Source organism: Gorilla gorilla, chromosome 18, assembly GCF_029281585.2.
Source record: "Gorilla gorilla gorilla isolate KB3781 chromosome 18, NHGRI_mGorGor1-v2.1_pri, whole genome shotgun sequence".
Taxonomy (NCBI): Eukaryota; Metazoa; Chordata; class Mammalia; order Primates; family Hominidae; genus Gorilla; species Gorilla gorilla.
The window spans coordinates 28,831,730-28,849,856 of record NC_073242.2 but is presented as its reverse complement, the minus strand read 5'-3'; the positions used below and the strand labels follow the sequence as shown (position 1 = coordinate 28,849,856).

General features: G+C 45.1%; 1 long non-coding RNA gene across 1 annotated transcript; it reads right to left on the bottom strand.

The window, feature by feature from the left end:
* Window positions 1-3,491: 3,491 nt before the first annotated feature.
* LOC129527621 (uncharacterized) lies at window positions 3,492-17,508 on the bottom strand. The gene is made up of 3 exons (XR_008672622.2): window positions 11,162-17,508; window positions 9,514-9,691; window positions 3,492-9,428 (listed from the first exon to the last, which is right to left on the bottom strand). It is a non-coding gene; the product is annotated as an uncharacterized lncRNA (long non-coding RNA).
* Between the last annotated feature and the right edge of the window lie 619 nt (window positions 17,509-18,127).

Sequence of the window (18,127 nt, the reverse complement as noted above, 5' to 3'; positions counted from 1 at the left end):
TTAGGAGAAACCAGAGCATAAAAGGCAACACCAGCCTCCCATCCCAGGTGTTTCTGATCCCAGATCCTCTTCTGAATCACGACGCCACAGCGCCTCATGTCACCATTCAGTGTCACAAATAACACATTAGTCCAACACATTGCACCAAGCGAAATCCCAAGGGGAGACCTACCACCTGGGTGAGCCTCCTTGGTCATGGCCTCATCCTTAGGTTTTCAGGCTTAGATAATTTTTGTCAACATGATAGTGAATTCATCTCTCATGGCCAAACACACCTTAACCAAACTCAGGATGTTGATATGCAACGTCATAATGTCCATTTGTTAATTCACCCTGGGAAAGTGTCCTGTCCCTTACAATGTCTGCATGACCAGTGCATTCTCCCCCTGTAGGGAGATCTACCCCAGGAGCCAGTCACCACCAGAAGGTTGCTTGGAGAGCAGGGGCAAAGAGTTTTAAAAGTAAGAGGGATCTGGGTTAGCATAGTGGTTGCCCAATAAATACTGAATGAATGAACAAAGCTTGACACTCCACAACAGGAATAATCTACTCCATATAAACTTAGTATTTGAAGCCGTCAGATTGCAACACCCTGTATCCATTTCTAGTTAAAAAGATCTTGCCAATGGGATCTAATACTTTAAGTCCATGCACTGTGGTTCCCCTGGACAGGGCTTGGGCACTCCCATATCGGTCACTCTGACTCATCTCTACATGTCCTGTTGTTGAGTAAACTCTCCCACTCACGAAAACATTCTATAGCAAAATTAATGCATTTGGACTGAGTTTGAATCGAATCTTCCTGGCAAAGATTCTGACTACATCCGTCAGCTATGATTATTGGGTTCCCCAGCCCACAGCAAATTGAACATGGGGTGAGGCTGCTAAAGGCAGCTACTCCGAGGACAATAGAAGAGAAGCCACGAGTTAGAGTTAGACTGCTGGAAAACCTATGTGAGAGATAAAGGAACTCCAGCAAATATACTTATTGGGAATATTTGGCATAAAACCAGAGTCCTACACAGTAAGTAGCCCATCCAATTAGAATAATTATCATTCCCTTCCGTTGAACCCCTGTTCTTTGGTAGTGACCATGCTAAACTCTCTCTCTCTCTCTCTGTATATATATAAAACAACATCTTTTTTCTTTTATAGGAAAGATTATATATCTTGTTATAGATATAAAAACATCTTTTTTCTTTTAAAGGAAAGATTAATACCTAAATCACAGAAGCACTTTTAGAATTAAAATATCAAATGTATTAAATATATTTTTATATAATATATGAATATAAATATATTAAATATATATGTACATATTTTAATTCTAAAAGTGCTTCTGTGATTTAGGATTTAGGTATTAATCTTTCCTTTAAAAGAAACAAGATGTTGCTTTAAAAGAAGAGTAACTTCTCCAAGGTCTCACATGAATTAAAGTGGAAGAGTCAAAATCTAGATTTATTGCATCCTTAAAACTCCTGCTCTTGGTTGTCAATGCTATTTAGCCCTGTCAGTACAATATTAAGAATCTGTAATAGTGATATTTAAAGGATTCCCACTAGAAAGATTAAAAACAACGTTTGGAGACATAAAGAAGTATACTTAGATTTCTTTGCACAGCCATTTATATGGAACACAGTATTACTTATGGGTGGTAGATCAATGAAGCCTTTTTTATTGGAAAATGTTTTTGCAAATAGTTCAATAATTAGGAACATGGAGGATTCTTTTGCTTTGCAGCAAGCCAGTTACATTTTATCAAAATTCTTTGCATCTTTGGATAGGAAGGTTCAGTGAATATCTTATTCACCTTTATTTACATACGCAGTGAGGTACATCATCACATGTTCTATTAGGGTGATAATTGGGCTAGTATGAGACCATCAAAAATCCCAGCAAAAGGAGGTGGCTCCCATTCTTTTCATCCAGCCCGAACTGGCTTTGATGCTTGTGGCCCATTAATTTTAAGAGATCATGTGCAGGGTAATTTGAGCCTGCAACAATTTACAGAACAATGATGTTATGCTTTTTAAAATGCTAATGTTACAGTTGTAATGTTGCAACCCTATTTAATGCCAAAATGATGATTGGTAATGTTTGGGAATATTTGTTTGAAAACAATGACATTTCATACTTAAAACTCAGCATCAGCAAACTTTGAGGAAGAAAAAAGACTAGGATTTAAATATAAATCAGCCTTTTATGAGATTTGCCCTTTGGTTATATGCTAATCTGTAAACCTTCAAGATCTATCAGACAAAGAGGTTTCATAATTAAAACTTGTTTTTCAACCTCTCTCTAGCAGAGGCAGAACTTATTAGTTACTCAGGGATTGATCAAGCCCTGGATGGTGCTGAACTGTCTGGGTGTGTGTGTGCAGCTATGTTTGATGGAATTCTTCATAGACAGCAGATGAACAACATGAGAACAACCTGTTGGTTTCATAAATACACCTTATTTTGGACCCCAAACTGCTGGACTGCTCCTAAAAATTAGCACATTTTCAAAGGAGAAGTTTTGTTCTTATTGAGGTGATTCAAAAGAATGCGTTTAAGACTCATGACAAGACTCCCAAAAGGTGGTCCAAAAATATCTTGAGCAATGGCAACACTGTAGCAATAAGTAATAGTATTTCGTAATAAGTAGTAAGCAATTGCTACTTGCCAGACACCGTTCTGAGGGCTTCTTGTATGTTAACTCATTTAATCTTCACAACAACCTTTTAAGGAAGGTATTATTATTCTCATATTATAAAGAAATTGAAGCACAAAAAGGTTAAGAAATTTCCCCAAGGTCACAACAGCTTCTAAGTGTCAGAGCTGAGATATGAACCCAGGTAACCTGGCTCCGGACTGCTTTCAATTACTTCACTGCACGGCCCGTCCAAACAACCCTTTTGATAGCACAGTTTTGGGTGTATGCATTAGGAATTTATTTTAACCAGCCAGTTTACCTTTTTCAATACAGTAATGTTCTGTTAGGGGATGGATTATAGAAGGAATTTGTTTCACGCGCATCCGTGTGAAGAGACCACCAAACAGGATTTGTGTGAGCAACAAGGCTGCTTATTTCACCTGGGTGCAGGTGGGCAGAGTCCGAAAAGAGAGTCAGCGAAGGGAGATAAGGGTGGGGCCGTTTTATAGGATTTGGGTAGATAAAGGAAAATTACAGTCAAAGGGGGGTTGTTCTTTGGGGGGCAGGAGTGGACGTGGCAAGGTGCTCAGTGGGGGAGCTTTTTGAGCCAGGATGAGCCAGGAAAAGGACTTTTACAAGGTAATGTCATCGCTTAAGGCAAGGACCGGCCATTTTCACTTCTTTTGTGGTGGAATGTCATCAGTTAAGGCGGGGCAGGGCATTTTCACTTCTTTTGTGATTCTTCAGTTACTTCAGGCCATCTGGGCATATATGTGCAAGTCATCCGGGATGCAATGGCTTAGCTTGGGCTCAGAGGCGTGACATTCCTGCCTTCTTATATTAATAAGAAAAATAAAATAGTGTTGAAGTGTTGGGGTGGCGAAAATTTTTTGGGGTGGTATGGAGAGAGAGAATGGGCGATGTTTCTCAGAGCTGCTTCAAGCGGGATTAGGGGCGGCGTGGGAACCTAGAGTGGGAGAGATTAAGCTGAAGGAAGATTTTGTGGTGAGGGGTGATATTGTGGGGTTGTTAGAAGAAACAGTTGTCGTGTAGAATGATTGGTGATGGCCTGGATACGGTTTTGTATGAATTGAAAAACTAAACGGAATAAGAGAAGGAGAAAAACAGGTATAAAAGGTCTAAGAATTGGGAGGACCCAGGACATCTGATTAGAGAGTGCCTCAGGAGATTCAGCATAGTCCTGCCAGCAAAGATTATTTATTTACTTTAAGAGTTAAGAGTGGCAGTTTGGGGATAGCATCAGGAGATATCAGCTGTGATGGCTTGGAGAAACAGTGTAAACCAGCAGTGTAAACAAGAGCAGGGCATGTATGAGTAGTTGAGAATGGTGAATAGGAGTATGACTAGAGAGAAGACAGTAGAGATGACAAGTTTTTTGGGGGCACAGTCCAAGTTGGTCTGATGTCTGGAATGAGACTGGGCCCTAATAAAAAGGAGCGTCTATACAGGAGCTCAAATGGGCTGTACCCTGTAGCATTCTGAGGACAGGCCTGAACTCTGAGAAGGGAAAGTGGTAAAAGTATTGTCCAGTCCTTTTTAAGTTGGTAGCTGAGCTTGGTGAGGTGTGTTTTTAAAAGACTATTAGTCTGTTCTACTTTTCCTGAAGACTGAGGACTGTAAGGGATGTAAAGGTTTCACTGACTACTAAGAGCCTGAAAAAATGCTTGGCTGATTTGACTAATAAAGGCCGGTCTGCTATTGGACTGTATAGAGGTGGGAAGGCCAAACCGAGGAAGTATGTCTGACAGAAGGGGAGAAATGACCGTGGTGGCCTTCTCAGATCCTGTGGGAAAGGCCTCTACCTATCCAGTGAAAGTGTCTACCTAGACTAGGAGGTATTTTAGTTTCCTGACTCAGGCATGTGACTGAAGTCAATTTGCCAGTCCTGGGTGGTGGCAAATCCTGAAGCTTGATGTGTAGGAAAGGGAGGGGGCCTGAACAATCCCTAAGGGGTAGTAGAATGGCAAATGGAACACTGAGAAGTGATTTCCTTGAGGATAGATTTCCAGGATGGAAAGGAAATGAGAGGTTCTAAGAGATGGGCTAGCGGCTTGTAACCTACATGGAAGAGGTTATGAAATGACGACAGAATAGAATGGGCCTGTGAGGCTGGAAGGAGATATTTTCCTTGGTCTAAGAACCATTTGCCTTGTGTGGGAAGAGATTGATAGGTGGAAGTTTCAGCGGGGGAGTAGGTGGGAGTGACTGATGTGAAGGAGAAAAACTGGCCATGAGGGACAGAAGGTGGAAAGCTAGCTGCTTGTCTAGCCACCTTATCAGCATAAGCGTTGCCTAGAGCAAAGGGATCTGACGCCTTTTGATGGCCTTTGCAGTGAATGACTCCAGCTTCCTTTGGAAGTAAAGCGGCCTTGAGCAGAGTTTTTATTAAAGAGGCATTAATGATGGAGGACCCTTGCGTAGTGAGGAAAACTCTTTCAGCCTATATGACAGCATGGTGGTGCAGAATATGAAAGGCATATTTAGAGTCAGTATAAATATTGATGCATAGTCCTTTTGCAAGAGTGAGGGCCTGAGTTAAGGCAACTGGTTCGGCTTGCTGAGAGGTAGTGGAGGGGGGCAGAGCGGTAGCCTCAATAACAGATGTGGAAGATACTATAGCATATCCTGCCTTTGCTGGTGAGTGGCAATTAGGCCTGGTGGAACTGCCATCAGTAAACCAAGTGTGATCAGGATGAGAAACAGGGAAGAAGGAAATGTGGGGAAATGGGGTGAAAGTCAGGTGGATCAGAGAGATGCAGTCATGAGGGTCAGGTGTGGTATCTGGAATAATGTGAGAGGCCGGATTGAAGTCCGGGCCAGGAACAATGGTAATTGTGGGAGACTCAACAAAGAGTGAGTACGGCTGAAGGAGCTGGGGAGCAGAAAGTGTATGCATCAGGTGTGAGGAAGAAAATAGATTTTGGAAGTTATGAGAACTGTAGAGAGTGCGTTGAGCATAGTTTGTGATTTTTAGGGCCTCTAAACGTATTAAAGCAGTGGTAGCCGCTGCACACAGACATGAGGGCTAGGCTAAAACAGTAAGGTCAAGTTGTTTGGGCAGAAAGGCTACAGGGTGCGGTCCTGGCTCTTGTGTAAGAATTCTGACCACACTAAGCATGCCTAGGAAGGAAAGGAGTTGTTGTTTTGTAGAAGGGATTGGGGTTTGGGAGATTAGCCAGACACGATCAGCAGGGAGAGCACGTGTGTTTTTACGAGAATTATGCCGAGATAGGTAACAGATGAGGAAGAAATTTGGGCTTGACTGAAGTAATGGGGGCTGTCTGTGAAGCTTTGCGGCAGTACAGCCCAGGTAATTTGCTGAGCCCGATGGGTGTCAGGGTCAGTCCAAGTGAAAGCGAAGAGAGGCTGGGATGAAGGGTGCAAAGGAATAGTAAAGAAAGCATGTTTGAGATCTAGAACAGAATAATGGATTGTGGAGGGAGGTATTGAGGATAGTAGAGTATATGGGTTTGGCACCATGGGGTGGATAGGCAAAACAATTTGGTTGATAAGGCACAGATCTTGAACTAACCTGTAAGCCTTGTCTGGTTTTAGGACAGGTGAAATGGGGAAATTGTAAGGGGAGTTTATAGGTTTTAGAAGCCCATGCTGTAGCAGGCGAGGATAACAGGCTTTAATCCTTTTAAAGCATGCTGTGGGATGGGATATTGGCGTTGAGCGGGGTAAGGGTGATTAGGTTTTAATGGGATGGTAATGGGCATGTGATGGGTTGCCAGGGAAGGAGTAGAGATGTCCCATACTTGTGGGTTAAGGTGGGGGGATACAAGAGGAAGATGCAAAGGAGGCTTTGGGATGGGGAGAAGGGCGGCAATGAGATGCAGCTGTAATCCAGGAATAGTCAGGGAAGCAGATAATTTAGTTAAAATGTCTTGGCCTAATAAGGGAACTGGGCAGGTGGGGATAACTAAAAAAGAGCACATAAAAGAATGTTTTCTAAGTTGGCACCAGAGTTGCAGAGTTTTAAGAGTTTTAGAAGCCTGGCCGTCAATACCCACAACAGTTATGGAGGCAAGGGAAACAGGCCCTTGAAAAGAAGGTAATGTGGAGTGGGTAGCCTCCGTATTGACTAAGAAGGGGACAGACTTATCCTCCACTGTGAGAGTTATTTAGAGCATCTGTGATGGTCCTGTAGGCTTCTGAGGTGATCAGGCAGTGTCAGTCTTCAGCTGCTAAGCTGAGAAGATGTGGGAAGGAGTCAGTCAGAGAGCCTTGGGCCAGAGTTCCAGGGGCTCTGGAAGTGGCTGTCAGGTGAGTTGAACAGTCCGATTTTCAGTGGGGTCCCACACAGATGGGACACGGCTTAGGAGGAATCCCGGGCTGTGGGCATTCCTTGGCCCAGTAGCCAGATTTCTGGCACTTGTAGCAAGCTCCCGGGGGAGGAGGTTCTGGAGGAACCCCTGGCAGCTGCGGTTCAGGCGTTTGGAGTTCTCGTGTGCTGGAGATGTGGCTGGGGTTTGTCTCACAGTGGAGGCAAGGAATTGCAACTCAGAAATACATTGTTACTTGGCTGCCTCTGCTCTTATTGTACACCTTGAAGGTGAGGTTAATTAAGTCCTGTTGTGGGGTTTGAGGGCCGGAATTTAATTTTTGGAGCTTTCTTTCATGTCGGGAACAGATTGGGTAATAAAATAAAATGCATATTGAGAATAAGACGGCCTTCTGACCTTTCAGGGTCTAGGGCTGTAAAGCGTCTCAGGGTTGCTGCCAAACGAGCCATGAACTGGGCTGGGTTTTTATATTTGATGAAAAAGAGCCTAAATGCTAACTGATTTTGGGAGAGGTCAGATAAAGAAAAAGGAGCATTAACCTTGACTATGCCTTTAGCTCCAGCCACCTTTTTAGGAGGAAATTGCTGGGCAGGTGGGGGAAGGCTAGTCGCGGAACGAAACTGTAAGCTGGACCGGGTGTGAGGAGGGGAGGTGATAAAAGCATTATAGGGTGGGGGAGCAGAGGCTGAGGAAGAATTGGGACCTGGATCGGCCTGGCGAGGAGGGGAGAGGTCAGATGGGTCTGTAGAAAAGGAAGATTAGGAAGACTCAGTGACGCTTGGGGTTGGGACTGAGGGGACAGGTGGGAGGGAAAGAAGGAGGATCTGGGACGAGTTGCATTGGGAACAGAGACTATGGAGGGAACAATGTATAAAAGAATGTGTGGACGTCAGGCACCTCAGACCATTTGCCCATTTTACGACAAGAATTATTTAGATCTTGTAGGGTGGAAAAATTGAAAGTGCCATTTTCTGGCTATTTGGAACCACTGTTGAGTTTATATTGGGGTCAAGTGGCATTGCAGAAGAAGATAAGGTTTTAAGGTCAGGTGTGAGTTGAAGAGGTTTTAAGTTCTTGAGAACACAGGCTAAGGGAGAAGGAGGAGGAATGGAGGGTGGAAGGTTGCCTATAGTGAAGGAGGCAAGCCCAGAGAAAAGAGAGAATAGAGACACGGAGGGAAAGGGTTCAGGGGTTCTTACCTTCCAGGAAAGCGGGAAAGGGGTTGGGGTGTGGAAATGAGGGGTTGGGGCACAGAGATAAGAGGTTGGGGCACAGAGAGAGGTCGGGGCATGGAAATAAGGGATTGGGGCACAGAGATACGAGGTTGGGGTACTTGCCCCTCCCCCAGAAAAGCGGGACTTGCCGCTAAGGGTGAAGGACCAAGGCAGGCATCCCTGCCTGGTCTGACACCTCTGAAACGTGGGTGAATAAAAATCAGAGAGGTGTCCCTGCAATGATTAAACACCAAGGGAAGGCTGCCTTCCCAGTCCGTGACCGGCGCCGGAGTTTTGGGTCCACGGATAAAAGGTGTCCCCTTTGTCTCTACCAGAAAATGAAAGGAATTGAAATTAAGAGAAGGGAGAGATTGAAGAGTGGAAAGGAGAAAGTGGTTGAGGGATAGTGAGAGAGGTTGGAGAAGAGAGTAAGAAGAGGCCGCTTACCCGATTTAAAATTGGTGAGATGTTCATTGGGCTGGTGGGTCTGAGGACCCTAGTTTGTAGGTGGATCTTTTTCATGGAGCAAAGAGCAGGAGGACAGGGGATTGATCTCCCAAGGGAGGTCCCCCGATCCGAGTCACAGCACCAAATTTCACTCACGTCTGTGTGAAGAGACCACCAAACAGGCTTTGTGTGAACAATAAAGCTGTTTATTTCACCTGGGTGCAGTCAGGCTGAGTCCAAAAAGAGAGTCAGCGAAGGGAGATAAGGGTGGGGCCATTTTATAGGATTTGGGTAGATAAAGGAAAATTACAGTCAAAGGGGGGTTGTTCTCTGGTGGGCAGGAGTGGGGGTGGCAAGGTGCTCAGTAGGGGAGCTTTTTGAGCCAGGATGAGCCAGGAAAAGGACTTTTACAAGGTAATGTCATCACTTAAGGCAAGGACTGGCCATTTTCACTTCTTTTGTGGTGGAATGTCATCAGTTAAGGTGGGGCAGGGCATTTTCACTTCTTTTGTGATTCTTCAGTTACTTCAGGCCATCTGGGCATATATGTGCAAGTCATTGGGGATGCGATGGCTTAGCTTGAGCTCAGAGGCCTGACAATTTGTATCCATTGTAGACATTTTTGGAAACTAAAAGCAGCCAGAAGGAAATAAGATTTCCAGGTAATCCCAGAGATAATGGCTGTTAACATTTGGTATGTGTCCTTTTATTGCTTTGTTCTGTATGAGTGATGGCATCTGTTACAGTTCTGCTGTGACAATGACTAAGTCCATGTGTGGGAGTGTTCCAGACTTCTGTCACTTCTCTTAGGTCTTAGTTCCAACTGTAAAGACAAATCTGAATTCAGATAGAAGCCGAGCAGGATCTTCGTCCCCCTTTGTCCCTGTGAGCAGTTTTAATAGACTTACTCAGAAGACCAGTGGAACCAGGGGGTTGTTGCTACACCGCCAGCTGTGTTGTCTCCCTCTCTTATCATTACAATCAAGTGCTTTGAGTCATCTTTCACATTAATGGAGCTCCCAGGAGGATTCATTCCAGTCACCTCGTTATCTCTGGCTCACCAGGTTTTTACTCTTCAGTGTTTTGCTGCTCACAAGATTGGAGGAATAGCTATCAACACATCCCATCAACGAAAGTAGAAAACAGAAGTAGACATGAGACAGCATAACATAGGCACATAAACAGAAGATGGGTTGCAAACATGTTTGTCACATTAAGCACGTTTAGGACAAAAGGAACCTGACTTGCAAACAAGGAGGTGTTGACTCTGCGGAGAAGTGGATGGTCTACAGTCTGCTAAAAGCTCAGTGGTGGGACTGGTTTGCGGGTTTCTTTGATGGGGAGGGAGGAAGAGAAAGAGATGAAAGGAGCTTTGGAGGTATTTAGTGTTGGGTGGTGAATACTTTCTTCATTTCAACTCAGAATGGGAATGTGTTAAATGGGCAAGATGGTTTTCCTTAGTATTAAATTGCAGCACAAGAATATTATAGAGATTATGATGTCAGTCAGGAGAACGGCATGAACCCAGGAGGCGGAGCTTGCAGTGAGCCGAAATCGCGCCACTGCACTCCAGAGCCTGGGCAACAGAGCAAGACTCCGTCTCAAAAAAAAAAAAAAAAAAAAAAAAAAAAAGAAAAAGAGATTATGATGCCAGAGCTAGAGGATGTAAAATTCGGATTCTATGTGAATAGATGCTGAGCCTTCTATTGGAATCTTTTATGTCTGCAGTCTTCAGGATATAGTATCAAGTTCAAGTAGGAGAAAAAGAGAATCCTGAGGATTTAGTAGTTTCTGGAGAAATTAAAGAGGAAAGTGAGGTCTCAAGCTCTACTTGGCAAGATTCAAAACTCCCTGGTCAATTAGGGCACTGGATGCATAGATCCAATAGCAACATTTATTCAAGAAATACTTATTGAGTACTTCCTCTGTATCCAGTGCTATATTTGTCCTGGGAATATAATGTGGAATAAGACAGGCATGATTCCTGCTCTCCAGAGTAACAAATAATAAAACCTCAGGGTTGAGAGGCCATTTCGGGTCTTATGTAGGTAGTATAAATGATTTGATAAAAGAGGAAATGGAGAATAAAGATGTCAAATGACTTGCCTAAGAGTTTGGCTCATCAGTGAGCTAATCAGTTTTAATCCAAAAGCTCTGAAGTGAAGCCCGTGCTGTACATCCTGTGATTCTACTGGGATGGGGGAGTAGGCTCCAATTTGATTTCCAGCCTGAGTCAGGCTGCAACTCAGCTTCTCAGAGAAACCTTCTTCACTGGGGCGGAAGGGTTGTGTTGTTGTCTGTTGATCCAGATTTTATTAATAATGTGGTACCTTATTCCCCTTGGCCATTGTTTTTTATATGTAGACTCTTCCTCAAATGGAAAGAGGGATGAATGGAAGAATCCCAGTACCCAAATACTCTCCTATAACCTAACACTATTCTGTTATTTTATATTGGGGAAATAAAAGCTGACTGTAATAACAGCAAAATGTACACAAGTAGGCAAGCTTTTTGTTTATAAAACACACATAGAAAATACATTTTTGAATAACCCACCTTTTAAAGTTTTTCCAGAATTTCTCAGCTCCCTTTCTTAATGGAGCACAGGTAATATGTCTGTCTTAACCATTTCACCCTAAACTCTGTAATTCATACTAAAAATGAGTCTCTAAACCACAGATTAACAAGTTGATCTTCCTCCCTTTTCTGAACTCCATAGATGGGATTCCTTCTCCTTGACTCTTTTAGACAGCCTTGAAACAATGGTGCAAGCAGCTGTATCCTACACCCATATGGCCTGTTGATGTGAAAATAGCATCATCCCCTGCACAGTAGAGCAGGGGACGGAGTCCTTCCCTGAATGCTTCTGCTTGTCAGCTTCTGTAGCAGGGGTACCAGCAGGATGGAAAGTGAAGAATGCATCCTTCAGTCCTTCACTGAAAGGGCAGCTGTCTTCTGCTCATCTCTGAAGTTGGGCTGTGTGAAGGAATGGCATATATGCACAGGGCCTGAGGTGTGATGTGGTTTCTTACTAAAATAAATCACACTGACTGGGTGTGGTGGCTCACACCTGTAATCCTAGCACTTTGGGAGGCCAAGGCAAGTCAATTGATTGAGGTCAGGAGTTTGAGACCAGCCTGGCCAATATGGTGAAACCCTGTCTCTACTGAAAATACAAAAATTAGCTGGGTGTGTTGGCTTGCGCCTGTAGTCCCAGCTACTTGGGGGCCGAGGTGGGAAGATCGCTTGAGACCAGGAGATGGACTGATACCCTGCCTCAAAAATAATAAAATAAAATAAATCACACTGGAGGATTCATCAGAGAATCAACTTTCTGATTACAGAGATCCATGGCCATTGGAACCCTTTGATGGAAAATCTATTTTACCTTCTCACCTGGTAAAATTTCCCCTAACTTCTATTTTGGATGGCAAAACTAAGTTCTCTAAAATGAAAAGCCATGTTGTCTACTTCTTTTCTATCATTGAAACTAGACTGCTCTGAATTTATGGTTATTCTGGAAATGTTTGTTGGGTGGATGGACGGGTGAGTGCATAATAATTGCTCCCATTTATTTAGGACCAATGATTTGCCAGGCATTGCCATATCATTAAACATGAAAACTCCTTTGGAATAAATATAATCATCAAGTTTTACATAGAACATAAAGCCAGTTTTGAGCCCAGATCTATCTGGTCCTTCCTGGAGTTAACCCCACTGTGCTAGTTACTAGATGGTCTCTTTTATGGAATCGACATTTACTTGCGTGTTTCCTGTATTCAGAGGTTCTGGGTGGAGGGGGATAGATTGAAAGGAGAAGACAGAGTAATTATGTCTTACAAGAGGCAGCAAGACATGGCAGGAAGAGTGAGCCCAGAGATTTATGTGATTTCCCTATCTCCTTGCATTAGGGTGGAACCAGTAGGAAATATATACATGGAATTGGCTCACATAATTACGAAGACTGGGAAGTCCTACAGTCTACTGTTTGCAAGCTGGAGACCCAGGAAAGGTAGTTGTGTAACTTAGTCCAAAAGGTGAGAACCATAGGAGCTAATGGTGTAAATCCTAATCTAAGGGCTGGAGACAATGAGATGAGATGTTCCAGCTCAAGCAGGCAGGTAGGGATCAAAAAAAAGGAGCAAGCCCCTCCTTCTTTCACGTTTGTTCTATTCAGGCCCCTGATGGACTGGGTGATTCACCGTTTCACTGGGGAAGGGGATCTATTTTAGCGAGTCCAACAATCAAGGGATAACCTCGTCTGGAAACACCCTCACAGACACACCCTGAAATAATGTTTAATCTGGGCACTTTATGGGCAGTTAAATTGATATATAAAATTAACCATCACACTCCTCATTGAAAATGAGACAAACACACACAGAGTAATCTATTCTATATAGCTACATGATCTTTAAATTTCTACTGCTGCAAAATTTGGTAATACATTGAATAGGTTAGAATGAATGGACACATTTTCAAGATGTAGCAAACTTTCTGAATAAGTGCTCCAGACTGAAGTAGTCCTTTGGGGGCTCACTCTTAAAAGACATTCCAAGGTCATGTGAGGTTGCTCTTCACACAAAGACACATGGGCCAGAAGTGGCTCTGATAGGGGGAGACAGCACAAAAGGTGACCTCTCTGCTTCAGGAGCACAAGTCACCCCATCTGTGGAGATGGTGAGCTTGCTGGGGAGAGTATAAAAGTGAAGGCCATTGATCTTACCCAAGAGTGGGCAAACTGTTGTGGAATAAAGCCTGCCACTCGTCAGCCCTGGATCCCGAGTGGTTAGGGGTAGAGTGAGGGTGAAGAAGTAGAAAACACAGAACCTTTTAAATTGGAGCTCCTCATTTGTTTATGTCCATAGAGCCTAGAACAATCCTTGACACTCAGTGAATCTGTTGAATGGATGAGGGGATGAATCAACCTGTTCTTGTTTCTTTTCTTTTCTTTTCTTTTCTTTTTCTTTTCTAGACAGGGATCTCACTTTGCCACCCAGGCTGGAGTACAGTGATGCAATCATGGCTCACTTGCAGCCTGGACCTTCCAGCCTCAAACGATCCTCCCACCTAAGCCTCCCAGGCAGCTGGGACTACAGGCTGTGCCACCATGCCTGGCTAATTTGATTTTAAATTTTTATTGGAGACAGAGTCTGGGCGCAAGTGATTCTCTGCCTTGGCCTCACAAAATGCTGGGATTACAGATGTGAGCTACTGCACCAGGCCTTAATTAACCTGTTCTTGAAGAGTGAATCAGTTAGTATGTGGCTCAGTTGCATATAACCTAAACCCCATATAACAGTGGCTTCAAAAGACTGGGGTTGTGTGTTTGTTTGTTTTTGTGTAAAAGAAATCTTGGGCTGGTATAGAAGCTTTGGCCGTCAAAGATCCAGGATCTTCCCATCTTTCTGCTCCGCCATCCTTAGTGTGAGTTTCTCCCTTTAGATCCCCACCTTGTCTGCAGCCTGCATGGAGTTCCCATCCCAGCCAGCATGTCTAAGTTTCAGGTATCAAGAGGGAGGAAGAGGTGAGGTGGGTAAGAGTACTTCACTGTTGTGTCGGCTCCTTTTAAAGAGTTTTCCCAGAATCTCCACCCAACAACTTCTGATTGTGTGGCTTTGGCCATCCCTTCCTGCAAGGAGTCTGGGAAGCACGTGCATTTATCCTGGCTCATTGCCACTTCCAGCACTGGAAGGAGGAAGGGGAGAATCCATATTGAGCAGGCAACTAGTGATCTTTGCCATACAGTCTGTGGCAGATAATAGTAAAACTAATGAAAAGTTAGAAAACAAAAAACGAAAACAAAACAGGCCGGATTATACGGAGGGCCAGGTTAGCTAAGTCTAGCCCAAAGGGCGGTGCAGGGGAGCAAGTATAAGCTGAGGCATCAGCCTGCCTCAGCGCTTCTTCGTGGCTCTGTGACCACTAAGACAATTTCCCTGGTCACCTCAGTACCTCAGTGCCTTCGTTCTCTTGTCCATAAAATGGAATGATGTGGAAGTGGACCTCACAGGGTTGTTGGAAGGTTTGAAAGATGTAGATGTACAAGTGCTTTTTTTTTTTTTTTCTTTTTTGAGATGGAGTCTCACTCTGTTGCCCAGGCTGGAGTGCAGTGGCGTGATCTCGCCTCACTGCAACCACCACCTCCTGGGTTCAAGCAATTCTCCTGCCTCAGCCTCCCAAGTAGCTGGGATTACAGGCACCCACCACCACATCTGGCTAATTTTTTGTATTTTTAGTACAGACAGGGTTTCGCCATGTTGGCCAGGCTGGTCTCAAACTCCTGACCTCAGGACTCGCCTCCCAAAGTGCTGGGATTACAAGGAGTGAGCCACCGCACCGGGTCGTACAAGTGCTTTTAAGCTGGAAGACGCTAGATGAATATCCCTTCTATAAGTGTTTGGAGAAAAAAGACAATGTTTGGCAAATGATCACCTAGCCCAGGCCAATGTCTTGTGACCGACTTTGCTGCACTGCATTCACCACACTACTCGTGCCGCCCATTTCATTATCTAGTCTTACGTGGGTCCTCAGTTGTTTCATCTAGGAAAATGCCTTGCTAGTAAGGTTGTTAGGGGTCTCCTTGAGTACAGAGATCACTGTTTTGCAAAACCTCAGAGGTCACACCATCTGCAGAGAACTCACTACAGCTAGCAGTGTGCCCCTAGAAGAAGGGGCATGAAGGCAGAGCGAGGTTCAGGACACTTCCAACATTCCCAGCCTGTAAAACTGAGGGTCTGGCTGAATGAACCCAGATAGGAGAGGCAGAAGGAGGACAAGGGCTGGGAAAGGTGGTGAGTTCTGTTTTGGAAATGTTGAGTTTGAAGGGCTAGTGGCACTTCCAGGCAGCATGACTGGTTGACAGCTGGTTTCTTTCATTGAGCAAACATCTACTGAGTGACTGTGTACCAGGCACACTCCAGGTGCTGGGGATAATACAGTGAACAAACACACAAACCGCTGTCTTCGAGGAACTTGGCCTCAAGCAGAGGGAGACAAACAATAAACACAAGAGATTACGAAGTGACATCGTATGTTTGAAGGTGGTCAGTGCTACCAGTGCTGGGGGGCCGGGGCTGCGGGAGGTATAGAGTTTGAAGGAGAATTGTGTATGGGAGGGGCGGTTGGGGAGGACAGTTTAGACAGTGTTTTTTGGAGTGCAGAGCTAGGCTGGAGATGTTTGCCGGAGATTTATATCTTGAATCGTGGCAGTAAGAGGGAGGGTAGAGAGAAAAGTTGGGAGAAGGATGTCAGGAATGAGAAGAGATCTCAAAGCAACACTTTCAGGACTCTTCCAACATCCAACATTAGGAGCCTGGGACAGGCTGTGCTAGGGAGGCCAGAGAGGTAGGTGGAGATCAGGAGCACTCAGATGTCAAGGGGCACAGGGAGCTTATGAGGCAGGATCTGGCTCAAATACCACAGGGAGTTCAGGGATGATGACTGTGGAGAAGCTCCTCTGTTCCAGAAACTCTTCTTTGCATTTTCCATGCAGAATCACATGTGGTTAATGGTCTGGGCTCTGGGCTCGGATGGCCTGGGCTTGATCTGGACTCGGGCTGTGTGACTCTGGGTTTCTTAACCCTCTGCATCGCAGTTTCCTTGGTTGTAAATAAGGGTGGTTTAGCACTTGACTCACAGTGTTGTAGTGAGGATGAAATTAGATAATGAGATAATAATGCATATCGAAACCAAGACTATGAGTGTTGCCTGTGAGAGTGCCCCTCCTTCCTCCTTCCTGCAGCCCTTGACAGATAAAGAAACCATTGGTGTCCTCAACAAGTGGGTTTTGGAACACTACGCAGCGACACCAGACTAGCAGAGGATGAGCAGGGATTGAGAGGTGGGGAGAAGAAATGAGTTTAGAGTTATCTCTACAAATGTTGAAAAAGAGAGAAAGAGGAGAGTAGGTTCAATGTGAAAAAAAGATCAAGGGAAAGATCTCATAGTCTGGGGAAGACCGGGGCATGTCTGGTGGGCAGAGGGGAAGCAGGAGTGTCTGGAGAGCAGGAGGCCAGCCCTGCAGCCTGTACCTGTGTGCTCAGTGGCTTCTGCCACCTCAGAATTCACTGCTCTGCCGCCTGCACCCCCACCTGCCTCAGAACGTCATCATCTTGTTCAGATGTGTCCTTTCTCCTGAACTAGATGTGGCTGGGCCCAGCACTAGCACAGTTTCCAGACAGACACTTGCTGCTCCAGATACTTGCTGTTTTCTTCCCTGCTTTGTGCCCCCACGGAACTGAGCACCTGCCTCGTTGAAAGTGCAAAAATAACCCAGGTGATCTGAGTCTGTTTGGGGCTGTCACAGAATAGCACAGAATGGGTGGCAGATTCACAGAGGGAATGTATTTCTCACAGCTCTGGTGGCTGGGAAGTCTGAGATCAAGGCACCTGCAGATTTGATGACTGATAAGGGCCCACTTCCTGGTTCATAGACTTCTTGCTGTGTCCTCACATGGAGAAAGGGGTGAGGGAGCTCTCTGGGGTCCCTTTGATAAAGACATGAATCCCATTCATAAGTGCTCTGCCCTCCTGACCAAATCACCTCCCAAAGGCCTCACCTCCTTATACCATCACCATGGGGATCAGGTTGCAACCTATAAATTTTGGGGGGATACAAATATTCAGTCTCTAGCACAGATCATTATAACACAAAGGGGGATCTGACTGATGGCGGGTGCTTGATTGAGAGAGAGGAATGGGGAGGACAAGACATTCCTCCATCACCACCACCACACTGCAGAAGGGAGGGACCAGTGTTCTGTTTCTCCCAGCATCTGGCAGTGGAAGCCTATGGCCCTGGGTCAGAGCAGGCCTGGGGAAGGGATTGCTGACCCCAACCACTGTCTCATCTCCCAAGGGAATGGAAGGAGCTCTGCTCTCAGGAATCCCTTGCTTTCATTCTCCGTTTACTCACCTCATGTCCCCAGCAGTATGCTAAGCCCTGGGGATGTAACTACAAAGGAGGCAGCGGCTGCCCTGTAGTCCTCAAGCTGGAAAGGACCAGCATGGCCAAGTGCCAGGACCGAGGCAGGTGCACAGTGCTGTTGGGACATAAAGCAGGGAAGAAAACAGCCCAGTGTTTGGGGAAGTTGGTAATGATTAAGGGTAGGATTGGCATTTGACTTGGGCCATGAGGAATGAGGAGGAGTCTGCCTAGCAGGGAGTGAGGTGAGGGTGGCTGTGTGAAGACTGTGGTCTGTGGTGGGGTGCTGAAATTTGGTGCTGCTGCAGGTCACAGGTTGGTTGGGGGACTGGAGTCAGGGTGAGGTGCAGAAGCAGAAGTCAGAAGGACCTAAAAGACTTAATGGGAGAAAGTTTCCTTCCCCCCTTTCTCCCCACTTCACGCCCAATGCTTCCGAGGGAAAAAAGATCATTACGACGTCTGGGAGTCCAAGGTTCTAGAATTTGTATCTGGCTTGTGTAGTCCACCCATTCATTTTACACCCGTGGAAAGTGAGGCATGCCTGCGTGTCATAAGATGACAATACACGACAGAGCTAGAACTTTCCTTCTGGAAAA